Source organism: Hydra viridissima, unplaced genomic scaffold, assembly GCF_058129835.1.
Source record: "Hydra viridissima isolate aposymbiotic clone 2 unplaced genomic scaffold, HvirCarnegie_v1 scaffold_16, whole genome shotgun sequence".
In the NCBI taxonomy this organism is placed as follows: domain Eukaryota; kingdom Metazoa; phylum Cnidaria; class Hydrozoa; order Anthoathecata; family Hydridae; genus Hydra; species Hydra viridissima.
This window is the reverse complement of record NW_028324315.1, coordinates 6,206,215-6,225,971: the sequence shown is the minus strand read 5'-3', so window position 1 is coordinate 6,225,971 and position 19,757 is coordinate 6,206,215. Positions and strand designations below refer to the sequence as shown.

Sequence of the window (19,757 nt, the reverse complement as noted above, 5' to 3'; positions counted from 1 at the left end):
AAATCTCGCAATTTAACAGGTACCGCATTGCAACACTTAACTAAATTTAGAATCGTATCAGTAACCGTACAATGGACACCCGTTTTTAAATATGTCAGTGTAGTTTTTTTTTATGTTAGAAATTTTTTTTTAATCGTTTGTTTTATTTAAATTAACGAATTAAACATTTCGAAAGAACACTCTCAAACGTCCAAATATAAGTATGGGCAGCTCTCTATTTTATTTATAAGTTTAATAGTTTGTTTTCATTGTGCATAATGAAATCATTGCCTATTCCCTTGTGTATTGTTATTAAATAGGGAGCTTGGGTTTGAGTGACCTGTATTATTCAAAATCAAATTCATTGAGGAGAGAGGTCCAATTAAATAACTTAGCGTTTGTGAAATCAAATGGTGTGTATAACGCCATTTGGATTCTTAGTGTAAGTGCAAATATCATGAGGACTATGAAAAAATGCCACAAATTTGGTCGTAGATAATTTTTGATAAATTTAAAACAAAAACTAACGAATTTACCAGAAACGGGACAAAGCTGAGGGAAAGTTGGTCACTGTAGCTTTCAAACCTACCGAATTGTCCTACGAATAAAATGAAATGTGTCATACGACTGTTTTTCTACTTGAACAAGTTTAATTTTAAAACTTTAATGAAAATTTGATAAATTACCAATACAGTTTGCTAACGCTAAATATTTCGTCACCAATAAAACATTAAAGTCCTCTATTAAAGTTACCTGCTTATGACGTCAACATTTTTTCTATAATAATACAGCCCACTCCCGAGCGTTGAGTATCAATAATCTTAACTATTTGTATATCGAACTGCGGTAGTTTTTCTCGTTGGGTTCAAAAGTCAGGTTTAGTTAACTAAAAATTAGAAAATGAAAAACGGCTGAGGAATAATCTTGCTAAGTAATCAATTTTTTAAGTTGGGTCGCAACTGTTCATCACTGGCTTATTTCATTGAAAGTTTTCACGTAAACTCTAATTTTAAAAACGATTTAGAACCAATAGTATTGTCTCTCGTAAGAGATAAAGTGCAGGTTGCCTTTGGCAATTATGCTTTATTTTGTGTTCAAATCAAAACTCAAGCATAAATTTAAAATCTATTTTTTTTTTTTTATTTGTGTTCAAATTAAAAGTAAAGCATGTGTTTGGAAATTTATTTCAGAAATGCTTAAATTAAAATAATACTTGGTACACTACATAGAAAAAAGTTCAATGCCAGATCTTAGAGATTTTTGTTGTCCCGGTAAAACGATTTTGATTGGAAATTTTGGTTTTGAAAAAGTTTCAAAATTCACTGTTATTTTCCATAAAAATAAGCCGCCTCATTAAAACGCTCGGATACACTCGCATTGTTGATTTCGCAACAATGTGCAAAAACTTTTTCAATGAAATTTCTTTCAAACAATGAATTTTAATATTACTTCCATTTATGTACATATTACTTCCATTTATGTACATATTAACATCACTTCCATTTAAGTACATAGCGTCTCAATGAAACTAAAGACGTTTTGTCACAAAGTTAAAAATTGAAACTTTGAATTGACTTTGCGGTTAACCCTAAAGTTCGTATTTCTAAAAACTTTTTAATTACATTCAAAACAGCTTAAATGAAAAATAAGATCTTATCATTTTCAGTTTTATTTACTTTTAAATTTAATATGAAGTTTAAAATTTAATTGTTAAAAATTAGGAAATTAGACTTCGAGTCGAGTGTTGTTTTTTGCAAAGAATGGGAAACTAAAATTCTCTTTCTCATGCTTTATCACTAGATTGCGATCCACCAGAAGTTTTCCAAACCACAAATATGACTCTTTCTGCATAAAGCGTTTCCTATTGATCTAAAAGAAGCCGTTTAGCAATTCTAAAGTTTTCCAGTCACATCTGTTGACAGTTAACATTCGAATAGATTTTCTTTTGTTATTTTACATTGAATAGATTTCCTAAAACAGATATTGTGAGACATTTAGCATGCATTTTTAAGTCTAACTTTTTTGTACCCAGGGAAAAGTGTGTTGTATTCTTTTATGATATACAACAGTTACCTCCCTACAAAGAATGCTTTCAAAAAAAAAAAAGTGCATTCTTTGGCTTAAAGCTTATTTAAAATATCATAAAATAGAAACTAAAGAAGATATTGAATTAATTTTCTTTTTTTTTTTTTTAAGAGAGAAAAATTTTTGTTAAACAAATCTTGCATCAAGGATGACATACTAAACCATACAATTATATATATATATATATATATATATATATATATATATATATATATATATATATATATATATATATATATATATATATATATATATATATATATATATATTCAAAACATGTCACTATAAAAAACGTTATCAAACATAATAACAAAAATTATCATTCAAAATCTGCGATACATTAAAATCGGCGCAACAAAAATAAATATAAAACAAGTATTTTTAACATCCTCCTCGTGCTTTTTTGCATTTATTTAACAAGATTGAAATTTCAGTTGGAATTCTTCTCCAAATGATATCTAATTCTTGCTTTAGGCTATTTATGGATCTTATTCGCATCTTGACTAATTCTTTATCCGTCCAAATCCAAGTAGATTCGATTGGATTCAAATTTTGGTGATCTTCAGGGCAAAAAAAATGTTTTTCACAGTTTCCGTTGAATATGTCGGTAAGTTCACGATAACTCAACCTTGGATTGGCTCTTACTTGACGAAACATAAGACTACATTTGCGCATCGCAGTTTTTTTGTTTTTTTTTAACCTTCCGAATCCCGTTGACGTTATGCCACCTGTCTTTCAAATGTTATAAGGGTATTTCTGACGCAATTCTTTGAAATTTTTAATTATCTTGTTATTTCTCTGTTACTGATCATTGATTCATCCTTCATACCTATTATTTGCCACTTTGTAGTTTCGCTTACTGCTTTTCGACCCATTTCTGTGTATTTTAACTTTTAGATCTTATCAAAATATTTAAAAAGGTTTTAAATGTAACAAAACCGGTCGTCAAATGTAATCGTCATAAGCAACTTTATGCAACCTTTTATAGGAAATTTTTATACTAACATTTAAGTTAACAAAAGTATTACGAATAACAGTTGGGTTGAGAAGAAACTAGAACGGAAACGGAAAAAGAAATCCATTAAAAGATTTGTGCGCTTTTTACATGTTTACAACATTTTCCGGAATGTTTTTTGTATTCCTCTGATAAAACTAAATTAAGAGAAAAAGTAACCTAAAGTAAAGTTGCAATTGACAAGTTTTTGGTAGAGAATTAGTTTTCCTTTGGCGCAAAGAACAAAAAATTTAATCTTTAGAAAATATGGCTTACTGTTTTACGCTTGAAAAAAAAAAGTGAATGAAATAATAATATAATAGCACGTATATGTGTGTGTGTATGTGTGTGTGTGTGTGTGTGTGTGTGTGTGTGTGTGTGTGTGTGTGTGTGTGTGTGTGTGTGTGTGTGTGTGTGTGTGTGTGTGTGTGTGTGTGTGTGTGTGTATAAATATTTATAGTAAATAAAATTTGTTTACAAATAAATTCCTATTTATGGTGACTAAAGTATATAATTCGGAGCGTGACATGTGAAAGCAAAGCATCTGCACATGAGGGTTTGGAAGAAGGATGTTTGGCCTCCTTCGTACTAAAACCCCTTTTTTTTTAATTTTCTTATTTCAGAGTTCGTTTCATTTAAAAAGCGAAAAAAAAATTAAAGCCGCGTGACCTTATTGACGGACTCGAATAATGTAGTAAATTTTGATCAGCGGCGCTTACAAATTTTGTGTGCTTACACGTTTAAGAATAGATAGAGGAGGAAACTCGCCTAAAATATAAGGTACCTCACACACTCCATATCGAGGATTTTCATGTCTTCTAGAAACTACTTGTGAGAAAGATGGAATTATCGTATACTTTTTACCGGACTTTTACATTATCTTTACATTATCATATTACTACGAAATAGTCCGGTTTACTTTGGAAAATTCTGAAAGACGACTTTTCAAATCATATTAACTGGGGAAGATTGAACGAAAACGGAACGAATTTTTTCAAGGCTAGCTAGTGTATTTTTTAAAATCAAAGATAGAAAAAAATGTTACTTGATAGCAATTACATTCTGAAAACAATTCTGCTTAGTTTTTTGTTAATTTACATCAGATTTTTAGCCATAAATTTAAATTTTGGGTATGAACTTTCTAAACAAAAACTTTTTTAAACATTTTTAATTGTAAATATAAAATTTATGAACCTTTTTACTTCCTTAAAGGGCTTTTAAAGTTTTACAAGATCAAATAATTCAACAATTAATATTATGAAGTTAAAATTACGCTTATTTTTTTTCTTATTTAATGATTAACTCGCAATTAACTAGTTCTCAATAAAAAAAATGAGAACTTTTCTGTAATTGTCAAGCGACGATCTCTTTTTGCATTTATAGTAATTGCTTTTAGAATCTAGATGTGTGCGACTTAAAAATTTTGGCTTAATTCGGTCAACAGGAATTATGAGACGTTTAGTACAACCATAGTTGGAAACAGTAATTCTTTAACAAAAACTTAAAATCAGGTTTTTTTCAACTTTTAAACCAAATACTTTGGTTCGACAGCGCTAAATTTTAATTAGAAATGCAAACATATATTAATATCTCAGTTTTCTTTTTTATCATGTAAATTTTTTTTTTTTTAATTTTTTTGTTAATTTTAAATAATGTTATGATTTAATCATAACATTATTTAAATGTTATAATTAAATTAGTTAAACATGATATTCGTAAAAAAATTTGTAAAAGTAAAGGAGAAGTTTTGTTTAATTATGCATTACAATTTTCCAGAGGTGGGCACTTCCGATAAAAGTTCCGATATTCCGATATTCTGCTAGCATCGGACTAAGAAAAAAATATCGGATTATCGGATTAATATATGTACCGGACTTCGACTATCATTCTGGCAATATTAGATATCCGATATTCCGATAACTATCGGACTAAGCAAAAAGTATCGGACTAAAAAAACAACCATCGGACTTCGACTATCGGAGAGTCAAAATTTTTAGTTTCCGTCTTCCTAATTTTTATATATGAAATAATAATTTTTTTTTTTTTTATTAAGTGCAAATTCAAATTCACGATCCCGCATATCTCCTCTGTTCCACCAACCACTCCTGTTTTGTTTTTGATTGTTGCTCCTCCCCTTTCCGACGGGGGAGGGGGGGGCACAGTATTCTCTATTTCAACTGCTGGAACAAGCCAAAGAATCCATCAGCACTGTTAGATTGTTATTTCAACAGCTCCATAAAATGAATTTCGGGTAAGATCTTGATCCTTCTTACCCTTAGAGTCCCAAAATATATTGACCTTAGTTGCCTAAGTTATTAGTTGTGCCACGAAGAGGCTATATAATATAGATTTACTAAAGTAAATTCGAGAAACGAAATACTTCCTATCACAAAATTGTAGCAACCGAAACCGGTGTTATTGACCCCTAGTTTCAGTTTTGCAACTAAGCAATATTTTTTAAGTATTAATAAATCATTAATTATCTAAAAAACAATCGTTGATGGGTTTTATACTTTTTTAAAAAAGGTTTATGTAAATAATTACAACTATCATACCAAGTTGAAATGGACAAATATTTAACATTTACGTCAAGTCAAACATCTAGTGCTATAAGCCGCAGTGATGTCAAGCCGATCTGATTATGAAATGGCAAGAGGAGTGATGAAGAGGAGATGATAATGCCTGTGCAAGCTGGTGAAACAAAAAATAAAAAAAAGTTTTTAAATATTTTTTAAGATATCGGGCAAGCGTAATATCGATTATTGGACGGGCAAATTAGGAAAACCATCGAACTATTGATAGCGGATTAGTAACTCCAACTATCGAACTATCGGATATATGTCGGGCTAAAAAAAAATAGCGGTTGCCCAGCTCTACTATTTTCTGATATGCACGATAGTCAATTTTCAACTAATCTCTACAGAATGCTATAAGGTTTATGATATAACTGTATGGTAGACACTTATTGGTTTTTAATTTTTCATAGATGTGAATTTTTATTAGTGTTGTTACGACTTTGAAATTATTCGACTGTCGACTAAATCGATTAATATATTTTTCAAAGTCGACTAAAATCGGCTAATATATTTTTTAAATCGACTAAAGCCGACTTAAAGTCGATTAAAATCTAAATATTTGAATAAAAGTTTTTACTATTACACACCTTAATGTTGCTTAACTATTTATTTTTTAGATGATATGAAACAAATAGAACTTTAAGAGAGTAAACAAAAAAACTAGGTGGTACGTAATACTGTTATAATAACACATGCTGTTGCTGCATCAAAAGTATTTTCTTTGTTCGATTTTAATTCATTTAATCTTATTAAATGAATTAAAATCAAATAAACAAAATAAAACGAAAATTATAATCACAAAGTAAAGAAAAAAAAACACATTTTATATCATTTTTCACAACATATAAAGCAAAAAATTAACAAAAAATTTAATAAATCAAAAACAATGGCGTAGATAGGTTGAGGCAACGGGGCGGCTTAATTTTTTTGGGGTGGTAGATTTATAAAACATTTTCACATCCTTAACTGAATACCATAACACATTACTTAACATTTTGTTTTAAAAAGCATCAACTGGTTCTGTAATGAGAAAAAGGAAGCATAAATGAAGTGGTGGTACACACAGTAAGCTTATAGTTAAATTTTTGTGATACAGCAAATTAAGTGCAATGTTCAGATATTTTGGTTGAGTTAAAAAAGCCGCTGAATGGTATTCTTACATGTGGCTCAATCTTTAAAAATAACTTATCTAAACAAGATAAACTACTTACAAAGATATCTCGTTACTAATTGGTCAGCATCATAACAATATTAAAGATGAACAAAATTAAATCAAGAGAAAAAATAGAAATAATTACCCGACTAAATCGACTTTTAGTCGATTAGTAAAAAACTTATAGTCGATTAAATCGACTATTCGATTTTTCAGAGTCGACCAATTTCAACTCTCGACTATTTGTTGTTATCAACTTCAAGAAAATCGACTTTTAGTCGATTTTCTTGAAGTTGATAACAACACTAATTTTTATATAAACATAAGATTAAGTTAAACAAAGCTTTATTTATGTTTTGCAGATTTTTCAAAATTTAAACACTTTGTTAAAAACTTGTACAACTTTGAAAAAATTTGTACAATTTGCCCGAATTTTGTACAACTGCTGTATGAATTGTTTACTGAGCTTTGTTATTCAACTCTGTTACTCTGTTATTCAACCTCGTTCAAGTCACAAGCCCCTAATAACCGAACACAACATCGAAGAAACACTTCCCTCAAATTTAACACCCCCTTCACCATATCAAAATAAATATCAAAATAAAGAGAAAAGAAATTTCACATGGTTGAAATAAGAAGAGAACAATTGATGAACAAGAATTAATCAAGATAGGGGAAAAAAATTATAACTTCAATTAAGTTAATTTCAACAAAGTATAATATTTACTTATGAATAACACGAGCCATTGCTTAGAGCAGTTTTTTGTTAGGGTAAGGTTGCTAATATTGTACCGATGCCTATATTGTACTTTTAACATAACTCGTTATTTTTACAACCCACAAGAAATTTTTTAATTTATTTTTTATCTTTGCTGAATGAAATTAAGCTCTTGTTGGTTTGTTATTGGAAATTTCTTATTTTAGGTTTTTATGGCTAAGCGTATTTCACTAAAAAAAGCAGAAGATATAATTTGTTCAGTGTATTTATGTTAAAGCATAATTTACCTAAATTCAAAATAAATACCTAGAATTTAAAATATCTTATTTTTAGTTGTCAAATTTTTTAACTAACTGAATGTCAGATTAGTTGCGTAAATTGTACCTCAAGGCATATCCTTAATTGTACCGACGCAACCATTCTGACCGCTAAAAATGCGTGTAAAGTTTAACAAATTCCTTTTGAGATTCCAATTAGAGAAATATCCATACTTACAAAACGAACTTCACCACTTAAACAAAAAAAATAAAAGTTTCAGTATTACTCTTGTATTGACAAGCAGTCCTTAAAAAGATGCACTCCCTAGTTCAGTTTTACCAATATGTCAAGGCTGGTGTCATGTTGACTGTGCAGGTGTTAATCAAAAACAGACACAATATATCTGAAACTTTTTCCAAAAAAAATGTTTTTATGTATTTTATTTTACAATATTTAGTGTGGTTGTTTTTAAAACAGATATAGTATATATTGTTTTACATTATTTAGTATAACTATCTTTAGTATCTACCTTCCTCCACTATTTTAATCTTAGCTTACCCATTGGTAAAATATTTCCAATTGCTGATTTTATAAAAACCATTCCTTTTAATCAGTTCTTTAAATCCCTTAAGTCTAAAATCATAAAATATGTGCAAAGCTGTAAAGTAATTGAAATCAAGAAAGTGGTACAATATTGGATAGCAATGGTACAATTTAGGATCTGGTTTCCTTAATTGTACTCTTAGCGCTATTTTTTTAGTTTGATTTTTCGAGACTTTTTAAATTTTGAGCTTTTTAAACATGTTTACAACAAACAGTCCCTAAATTATGAAATCCAATTGAAAATCCAGGTTTCTACTCAGTAGATTGCCTACATTTTTTAATTTTGTCTTAGGGGGTACAATGTTGGCAACCTTACCCTATATGAAGCTGATATTTTTTATGATATTTTTTTATTTATCCAATAACTTTTCACACTTTTCAAGTGTTACGTTTTTCGAAGTTTCATCATTACTTTTTTAGTTTTATCATCATCATCATCAGATATTCTTTTGAAATTAAGCCCAAAGCTGCCTACCATACAATTATATAATAAACCTTCTAGCATACTGAGAGAGTAATTTAGGATTGAAACCTGCATAAGAGAAACAGTTAACAGAACAAATCATTAAAACTTGAATCTTATTAGCTGTTCAAATATTTTCTGAAAATCACTAAGAAAAAACAAGTAGCGCCCAACCTGTTTTGGAAATCGCAAAATTGGCGTTTATGCCAGAGAATTAACAATTTTAATTACACATGCTTAGAGGGATTTTGAGGCTTATATTTATTATTTGTTTGTATTGCACCGGAGCTTTTAATTCAGATTATGCCGTCCACACCCTTATTGTAATTCTAAAATATAAGTTTTATATTTGATGGCATATCGCACGTACATTGTAGCTATTATTTGCAAACCTCTAATTTTAAACAGTTTAAAGTTCATTTTATTGATTATTCATAGAAAACTATAAATATTTTTATGCTTCCAGGCACTGCACATTTTTAAATAATTGTCAAAGTAATCTTAGCATTATAGTTGGAGTTCATTTTTGTGTTGCAATTTTCATAATGGCCGCCTAAATTATGCGGTAAGCAAAAGAAAGTATCACTCAGAATACGATCAAAGTCCGCACTCAAATTATACTAATTATGCGTAAGCTGTTATTTTAAAATTATGCGAATTGTTGAATATCAATAAATAGGCACGGGGGGCAATCACGCAGTTGGAAACGACCCCGCTATGTGAAATTGATGTTAGAAATGACCCTACTATTGTACGACTGAAGTTTACTCATTCGCCCTGTCCATAAAAACGGCACAATAATAGGAACGTAATTGATGCTTTGAAATCTCTTCGTTATCAACTTGGTGATATCTAGATTCATGACGGTACAAATTTTACAGGAGCAGCTGTTTATACATCACGGACATGTCTGGTTATTGCGAAATCCATTTCTAGTTTGAATTTGGATATTTCTCTGGTTGCGTGGTAAAACGTGTTAATTGAGACCAATAAGACTTGTAAGCAACTCCAAGCAAAATAATCAACCGAATTAAACCGGAACTATTATAAAAAAGAAAAAAAAAACACAACAAAAGCAACCTTTAGGCTGTGTGTGTTCACATTGCCTAACTAACGGATCATACGGAATAAACACATTAGACCGTTCACCGTGCAACTATGTTATAAAAGCTTATGCCTTGTTGTAGCGGGTGATTAAGATCCAAAAGGTATCATATATGTTTTTTGAAACTATGTTTAAACACTGTTTTGTCTTTTTCAAATGCTGCTTCAAACACCTTGTTATCTTGTCACATGATATCCAGCCATGAGATTTTTCTAAGAAAAAAAAAAAAAAAAATATTAACTTAAATATTGTAGACTCTAAACTTTTAAAGTATAATTACAATTTCACAATTTTAATGACGCTGAATTTAATTACTCAAATTACAAACTACTTTAAACTAAATAAAAAAGGTTTTTAAATATTAAAGAACTATTCAAGTTAAAATACTACATTGTAAAGTAATTGTGCATCGGCAACAATACCATTCAACATTCTCACATTCCAAAATATATTGAGGTATACGTTCACAATCACAATGAAACTAACGTTCACATTTTCCACATTGCACCATGTCTAAATAGATTAATACTTTGTGTACAAATAAAATCTGAACAGAAGTAGCACAATAATATATATATATATATATATATATATATATATATATATATATATATATATATATATATATATATATATATATATATATATATATATATATATATATAGAGAGAGAGAGAGAGAGAGAGAGAGAGAGAGAGAGAGAGAGAGAAAGAGAGATTGAAAAGCTGAAACAAAATTTTATTACTACTTCACTTACTTATCTTTGATAAATTTATCTGAAGCCATCCAAATTTACCGACATATGCAATAAAGAGTAAACTTAAATTCTTTTTCTTTACAAAACGTTGCCAATTTTTCAGTCTTTGGAAAATCATTTAACTGGTTTTCCACAATACTTTGAAGTAAATGGTTTCTCATTTCATTGCTTTCAAATGAAACATAGCACGGATTTGAGCCAGTAGAAGCAATATGCTGTGCAAATGCCAATGCAAACAAACCACAATCTACATTATTTGTTTGTTGTTGCACTGGTAAAACTCGTACTGTCAAGTTATCTTTGGCACACTGCATTATTGTACAAATTTGCCTGACAACATAATTTTTCACTTTTCCTTTAAACATGCTGTCTAAAAGACATACCTCACCTTCAGAACAGCCAAAAGTGCTAATTGTCAGCCAATGTAAATCACCATCATGTAATATCTGTACAAATGATTCCTTTACCACACAAAATGACAAATTTTGGCCCAAAACTGGATCCTGCAGACCAGAAACACCAGTTATCATTTTTTGCACTGAGTTGATAACAGTGTCTGACAACATGAGGTCGGTTGTAATATCTTTAATATCATCAGAGGAAAGATTTTTCTTAAGAAACATAGTCAATTTTTTTGCTGAATGTTCATTACCATTATCAGAAAGAACTATCACCTGGTCAGCAATAAACATTTCCTTGTTTACCGGCTCTTCAACAATTTCTTTTTCAAATATGCCTGCTAAGTAACTCTCTTCAGTTATAAATACTTTAGAAGCAATGATTGTTTTTTCTTCCCAAGTTCCAACACAGTTGTTTGAACTTTTACTGGTTTCCGAACAGGAATTGAAATGTGCTTATTTTTATTTTTTGATTTAATATCTGTTTTAGTAACCGGAATCCCAGATTCTCTAGCTCTTCCTTTATTCAGTTTGTCTATGAGAGAAGAAAGAGTTTTGTGTAACAACAATTTCATCAGAGTTTGCCTCGAATTCAAAAGATAGATTTCTTATAGTATTAAGTATCTCCCTAACATCAAAACCAGAATAAATGTGAGTATATTGTTGAGCTTCTACAATAGTCTCTTCTTCTTTTAAAGGCAAAAATGACTCTTTTAGAGGTGAAAATGACTCCATAGAAGGTAACAAGGAGTTTGAAAAAGTAAAAAGGGTTTTTTCTTGCATTATATCATAGTTATCTGCATCCAAATTCAAGAATGGAGAATTTATATAAAGTTTTGATAATGCATCCCATGACCAAGTAGGATACTTCCGGAATACAGTAAAGAAGTGTTTGCTTGGGGAGCCTGTTAACATCCAATCATAACAAGTACATTTTGGCATAGTGTTCTCATTACCAAAGTACACAAAGTATTTGTTAGATGACTCAATAGTACTAGATACAGCAAAGATACTTTCTTTTATCATTATAACACTGTTTAAATCCATGTGATCAGCAGTTGATCTTCGCAATAAGCAATGCTTTACAAAACTACAAGGACGATTAAAAAGATATTTTGGCACACAGCACCCATATCTTCTGTACTGTGCATCCATTTTAAAGTTGGCATCAGTGTAGCTAAATTGAATTGATAAAACACAATAAGTAATAGTTTTATAATAACATCATTACTATGAACAATTTACAAATTGATATTAGTCCCATCAAACATTAATTCAATAATTTTATTTTATTTTAACTTACCTTTCTAGCTTATCAGTGAAGAATTCTTCAATCAATAAAGCTAACATGCCTGTCAATGAGGAGTTGTTATATTTCTTTAAATAGGAATATTTAAACAATTTATTTTGTATTTCCACACCATTATTTGTGTTGCAATAAATTAAAAAACGATTTTTTCTGTACCATGAGATCCACGTCTAAATTAAAAATAAAGCAATTCTACTTTCACAAGCCTTGCCTTAAAATAATGCAAACTCAACCAAATAGTTGTAACAAGTATTGGTCTCAAATAAAAGTCTAATTATTCAAAGTCATCCTTTTCTGAAATACCTTTTTTATAGGAATCCAATAAGTTTCAAGATAATGTTTTAATTTTGAAAAACCCTCTTGACATCAGAATTCAGAGAGTTCCAACCTTTTCATGGCATCTACTTCCTCTTCAAAAGACCTTGACCAGGCAATGGATCTCAACATTCTTAAAATATGATTTTTTCTGCTACAACAACCATTTGTTGTTTTTTAATCCAACAATCCCATGCCTGTTCTCTATGAAAATCGCAGATGAATACTTCACATCCTAATAAAATAACAAAATGTTATTAACAAGTAATTAGAACTTACGTTGCATGAAATATAATATAAATATATGAGATATATAGAGATAAAATAAAGACACACCAATAAAAACAGATTCCAAAGCATGTATCTCCTTGTTTTTACCACTAAAAAAAACAATGGCAATGAATATCGAGTAGTTTTGTATGTTGCATCTAAAAACACCATTTCATTACCATATCTATGTAGAAGTTTTTTTTGCCAATCAGCTTGATATACAAACAAAAGCTCATCACTTCTATGACTACTTTTTGATGAAAATGTATTTTCACAGAAGCATCAACCTTCCACTCGCTTATTTTGTTTTCTAAACAATCTTGATCAATGCTTGAGAATCTTTAAAGTTAATGAATTATATATAATAATTAATAATTAAAATTATTCAATGATTATACTAATCACCGAATAATTTTATAGATTAAACCAAAACTCAAAATTAAAAAAATTATTACCTGAGCTTTTGACTTTCAATACCTATGTGTGAATGACATTATTTCTTGGGTAGAATCTCTGTTGTTAGAAGGAGGTAAATCCTTTTTTCCAAACATATCACTCAGTAATTTTTAAAAGTCTCTTCATCTTGCGAACATTTGAAACACCTTGTTTTACAAATTCAGAAATGTTTGCTGACAATCGATGATAAATTTTTTGAGAGAGAAGTTCACTCTGAAGTTTTAAACAACACATGTAACTAATCTACATTACTACAACTATGTTTGTTACCATTAATGGTGTACTCAAACATACATGTAACAAAAAATTAAAACTATGTGCATGCAAAAAATAAAAATAAAAACCAATACATGTGTAGAAATAAGCCTTACCATAAAAATTTGAATATATATATTCATATGAGTTGTAAGAAACACATTTTAAAAAATCAAATTTTATATCAAATTCAATTTTCTGTTTTGGAAATTTTTTCCAGACATGTCTGAACAAATGTTGTACTCTATATAAATTATTTTTATGGTGCTGTTTTCTCATATTTTTCACATTTTCATGTAAAAAAATATTTTTGCTCCCCCTCTGAGTATATTTTATCCTACTTAAAGTTTTTAAAAATAACATTTCTTTTCTACATCCTTTACATCACAGATAAAATTTTCTGCATTGTTGAATAATTATTTATTGTAAAAATAATTTTGGCCAAATTCTCACTTATTCTGGATCACATTGCTGTATCTATAATTTTAGTAGTTATGAATAAAGAAGACTATAACTTTAAAATAATTACTCAAATTTTATTTATTTAACAAAAATCAATACAGTCTGCAATGTTCTACTAAAGCACAAAATAATTACCTTTCCAAGGGGATGATTTCTGTGACACATTAGGCAGTCGATTTCCACTTTAATTTTATTAGAATATACTGGAGAATTTTGTTTTATCGAAGAATTTTTAACATCTTTTGACACAAGACTCTTGTAATATTTTCTTAGATTGACAACCTGAAAAAAAATGACAGAATTGATCAGACTTTTTAAGTGAACAATTTTTATAACAAAAAAATAAATAAATATCATACAAAAATAACAAAAATTATAAAAAATCATACAAAAATAATTTTTAAAAATTTCATACAAAAAGTGTAATTGGAAAAGTAAACTTAACAAATATCATTAAAATACCTTTAAATTAGTAAAATATATAATCTCTTTCATGTTAACTTTAGCTGGACATTCAAATTTCTTAGTGTCTTGAATCACATATTCGGATTTATACCAATGATCAAGCTTCTGTAATAAAAAATAAAGACATTTACTTTTTTATTATTTAATATCTTTAAAGATTTTTAAATGAAATTCCAAATTTTCACAATTAAAATTAAATTTGCTTGTTACTTTTTGATTTTCTTTTGCTTCAATATACTTTTGCTTAGCATTATAATTCCGATCAAATCCATGATGACAGTCAAACCTTTTTACTGACAAAACAATGTAAGGAGTATTACAAAATTCTGGGGATGTTTCCCATAATACCTTATGCTTGCGGGAAAATATATCTAAAAATGAAACAATATATATATATAGATAACAAAAATACATATTACAACTTTAATGAGGTAACTCTGAACAATCATTTAGTTGTCATTGTTTCAATATTTTTTACCTGTACTACCAAATTCTTTTGGAGTTGAGAAAGCAGCAAACCGAACAGTATTGTATATCTCATAGTTATGAAGACATTGATTAGCTTCCTCAACCAAATTACATATGTAGGTATCAATTTTATCTGAAATGTGAAGATCTAATTATTTCAAAATAAATGGAAAAAGGTTGTAGAGCAAAAAATATCTAAAAATCATGCAAACTTGAAACTTTTGTAGGGTCATTAACAGATAGAACACAGCGCTCAGCTTCTTTAACAATATTATAAATACAAGTCGTTTCGCTATCTGAAAATTTAATTTACATAGTTTAGTGACTTTTTAGATTAACAAAAATTAAAAATTCAGGTAAGTGATAAGTTTAACAAAACACCTTGCAAACTTAAAACATCTTCTGCCTCACCATTTGGTATGTCTATGTCATCACAATCTGAAATATCTGAACTAATAACATAATAGTAAAATTTGATTACAATAAATCATTTGTTGATTTTCTTTTCATTTAAACTTTTCTTAATCTAGAATTTACTTCATTTGTTAAATGAAACAATTTTTTTTTTAATTCAAAAAAATTGAATATTAACTTATATTTTCTAGATTGATAAAAATTTAAAAATATCGAAACTATAAAAATTTAGACATTTAAATTAACATATGCCTTGTCATTTCCATTTCCATTTCAAAATTTCTTTTTTTTGGCATCAAAACCTTTTGTTTTCTCTTAGCTAAGAAGCCTTAAAAAATATTTTAAATTAAAGCGCGTTTTGAAAAATTAAAAATTAAAATTGAATATTTCCCATAACTTAGAAATAATTATTTACGCATAATTATGTATTGCGAGTTAGTAGACTTTGATCGTATTCTGAGTGATACTTTCTTGCGCTTACCTAAATTATGCTGAGTAAACATTTCGGCCGAAATTTGTGGTCCGAAAGTTTAAAAAGAGCATTGTTAAGACTTTGGCCGAAGGTTCGGCCGATGTCTTAACAGTGCCTTTCCTAAACAACTGTAGAAATTTAATCAAACAATCAAGAAACCTCCACTGCGGCTTCCACTATATTACTACCAGGTATATTATAATCTTTCAATATAAAGTCGTGAGAAATGGCTGTTGTAATAAATTTCCGAGATAATTTCTTAAATTAACAAACAAACTGGTTTAGCTGCATTTTTTATTATCAAACTTTTAAATAAGTCAGTATAACTTTTAAAACTTGTAAAATTTTCTTCAAATCATTGGTTAACTTCCGTAATATTTACAAAAAGTCATTTTAAAATTAAACAGTAACTATATCGCAAATGATAATAAAATTAAGGATTTTAAACTTATCAACGATAGATAAGAAGGTATGAAGTTTTCTGTTTCTAAAGTTGTAATTATATTTATTTTTATATAATTACATTTACAATAAAGAATAACTAATCTAATAATTTATTTTTATTATAAGGCTTTGTAAGTTTGTTAAATAGCCATTAACACTTTAACTAATTCAGCAGGTTTTCTCACATTTCTGCACAAAGATTTGGCTCTTAGTCGAAATAAAAATTCCAAAACTCTGAAAATCTTTCAGGTAACATGGTTTTCCTTATGTTTTCTTGACAATAAGTTTCCATTTAAGTTTTGTTGCTTTGACGTAAGTTTTTTTTTTTTTTTAAAAAAAGTGGTCCCACAGGTTTTATGTAATGATATAGTCAATGCTGAAAACAAGATGAGAGATGAAATGTGAATCAAATAGTTTGCTAGAATTATATCTAGAACTTATATCTCAATAAGAGTTTATTTATTTACTTTTAAGTATATTTATGATATTAAATGATTTATATTATATTTTGATATTAGTATATTAACTTTATATAAAGTCAATTTTATTACAAAGCAATCTTAATGTGATTATATATTTAGTTTTAATTTTCCACTTGTTATTATAGTCTTTTTTTAAATGTTATTTCATATGCATACTTTATTTTTAAATTAATTTTCTTGAACAAGAATCAAATCAGAACTGTTGGTTTCTGTCAAGCTCATGGTTTTTGTTGTTTAAAGGTTTCTTTGAGTTTTTTGGTATATTAAGAAAAGTATATTGCTCAGCAAAATAAAAAGTTATAATAAAACACCATACAAATAAGCCATAAAAAAAGATTGTCGGAATGGTCCTATTTTAAGCCATATGCTTGTGGAAATAATTTAGGCTTAAAAATGTCCAAGAGCAATATAATAAATTTTGGAAACCTTATGATATCTAGTTTATGTCAAAAATTAGTTTTGAAAATGTAATGTGAAAAAATAAGGTATGTTATGTGATTATTTTCCCTGAACTAATTGAAGATGAATTAATTAAATTCAGACAATTTTAATTTTGTAAATTAAGTATTAATGAAGTAAATTAAATTTTCAGAATGCTAAAATGATAATTTTTTTTTTGAATTGCATTCACTGATGATAGAAGTTTAAACTTGCTACAATTAACATTTTTTTTAAAAACAGTTCAGTTATTTACTGCATAAATCAAAAATGACATATAAATCAAAAGTGACATATAAATCATATATAAGTACATATATAACTACAACACTCAAATAAAAATCAGGGATCTAACTAGAAATGTTTGTTTTTATCTTCCTTGAAGAAAGTGTGCTGGTAAAGCTATGTTAACCTTTTTTACAAATGGTCACTTTATTTTGTTTTTTCCAAAACAATTTGAAGTTAAAACAAACAGATTCAGACCAAAGGGTCAAGTGTTAATACAGGTACATGTACTTAACCTCTGAAAAAATTTAATGTTCAAAGAATATAAACGCATCTAAAGAGAAACAGTTTTGAAAAAATCTTTTAGAACATTTTTTTAAAAAATTTAGAACATTGTCTAGCTTCACATGTCCACCATTGAGCTTTGGCCTTTTTCCAGATGTGAAATGTTTCCTACCTGTGAGTAGGCCTGGCCATCTATACAAAATCAGAAAATTTTGTTGCAACTAATTTGATGATTTATGAATTCATCTTTTTTGGTGTTTTCAGCATTGGTTTTCTTAGAAGTTGCTTTGGTTTAAGTTTTCAATTTCTTTTTTTGATTTTATTAGGTTTTATTTTAGTTTTTGTCATCAACTTATTTTGACAAAATTTTTATTTTGGATCATTTATATTTTATATATACTTTAAGTAATATATTTTATATTGATCTTTAAATAAAAATGAACAGCAATAATAACAATAAACTCATTTTACAAGTATTTTATAAATATTTTACATATATTTTTTATTTCTATATTTCACATATTTTTGGAATGATCAAAAGGTTCCTGTGTTTCTTACAGATTTTCAACTCTTCATTGCTAATTTAAGTTTGTTCTTGGAACTCAATCCATGACTTGATCAAGTCGTCATGGGTGTATTTGGTATCTTCGCGTTAAAGAAATCAAACTGTTTTTTGATACAAAAGGTACACTGATGTTTATCCACAGCTTTTCAATCTTGTAATTCGGACTCCATCCATCGATCTTCAATGGATGATTTAAACTGACTTCACGAAAGTTGGTCGAACATATAATGAGAAGATTTTTCAACCTGATTCCTGCGTCAATGAATTTCTCCTTGAAATATTTTATTATTCCTTCGTACAATCAACCATTATCGTTAATTGATCTTTTCAAATATTTTGTTATCGACGTCTGCTTTTCAAAGAAGCATTATTTACATTTACAAATTTTTTTTTGTTTTATTATTGATAATTTTTTTAGACAAGGGATCCAGGGATCTCTTGTTTAACAAGTATAAAATATAGATACTTTTTTATACCAAAGAAAGTAAAATTATATAGAGAAGAAAAGAAATTAAATAAAATTTTTTTTTTTTTTGTGAATTTTTATTTAACTAACCCACGAATTAAAATATTTGTTAAATCATCCAATCACAAGGCTTAATTTAAAACAAAAAAATCAGCGGTTAATTTAATATATCAGTGAACTTCATATTTTAATGAACAACAGTTAGGTAAATGAAATTAAATGGTTCGTTTTTGAAGACAAATAGTTTGCCTTCTCTTTAAGAATTTAATGTGAAAGCGTTAAAGAGACTGAATACAGATGATTATGTACCACTTTCCATTGAGAGTCGCAATGCCATTATAAGTAAAAGCCCGTAATAATAAAATAGATCCTACATCATTTGGACCGGTTAAGCATTAACCCTTTGGCACTTGGGATGACAAATACGTCATTATTATAAAGGTTCAAATGAGTATTTGCAAATAATTATTTGAACCTACTTGTCATTATTTTGTATATTTTGTGAAAAAAATATTTCAATAAAACGAGCTTAGGGTTTGCAAATCATCAAATTCGGTATTTAATCATGGGAGAGTCGATAATATTAAGAACAAGAAAGAAAAGCGGATTAAAGCTTTCAAAAGGACACGTAAACCAAAGTTCTTTTGTCTACGTGTCTTTTATTGTTTCATTATGTCCTTTTGTTTATGTCTTTTATTGTGCCTTTTTTTTCTATTGATAATCCCTACATTGACTACTCGTACGAAAAGAAAAAAAATTTATCAAAAAAAAGGGTTGTGTTTTGTACTTGGACAGAAAGCTTAAGTAGGTCCTCATCAAATCGGATTAGCTGATCTAAAAGAACACAAAATTAAAGATTTAAAGATAACATTTTAAA

General features: G+C 28.3%; 1 long non-coding RNA gene and 1 pseudogene across 2 annotated transcripts; one reads left to right on the top strand and one right to left on the bottom strand.

The window, feature by feature from the left end:
• Positions 1 to 10,307: 10,307 nt before the first annotated feature.
• Positions 10,308 to 15,775, bottom strand: LOC145182228 (uncharacterized; annotated as a pseudogene). Its single transcript, XR_016447766.1, has 12 exons — positions 15,756 to 15,775; positions 15,471 to 15,541; positions 15,302 to 15,385; positions 15,100 to 15,222; positions 14,832 to 14,992; positions 14,619 to 14,726; positions 14,292 to 14,438; positions 13,439 to 13,652; positions 12,702 to 13,322; positions 12,393 to 12,568; positions 10,690 to 12,266; positions 10,308 to 10,447 (listed from the first exon to the last, which is right to left on the bottom strand). The product of XR_016447766.1 is annotated as an uncharacterized LOC145182228 (transcript).
• On the top strand, positions 15,754 to 18,935 carry LOC149877741 (uncharacterized). Its single transcript, XR_016447767.1, has 2 exons — positions 15,754 to 16,166; positions 18,410 to 18,935. It is a non-coding gene; the product is annotated as an uncharacterized LOC149877741 (long non-coding RNA).
• Positions 18,936 to 19,757: the final 822 nt, after the last annotated feature.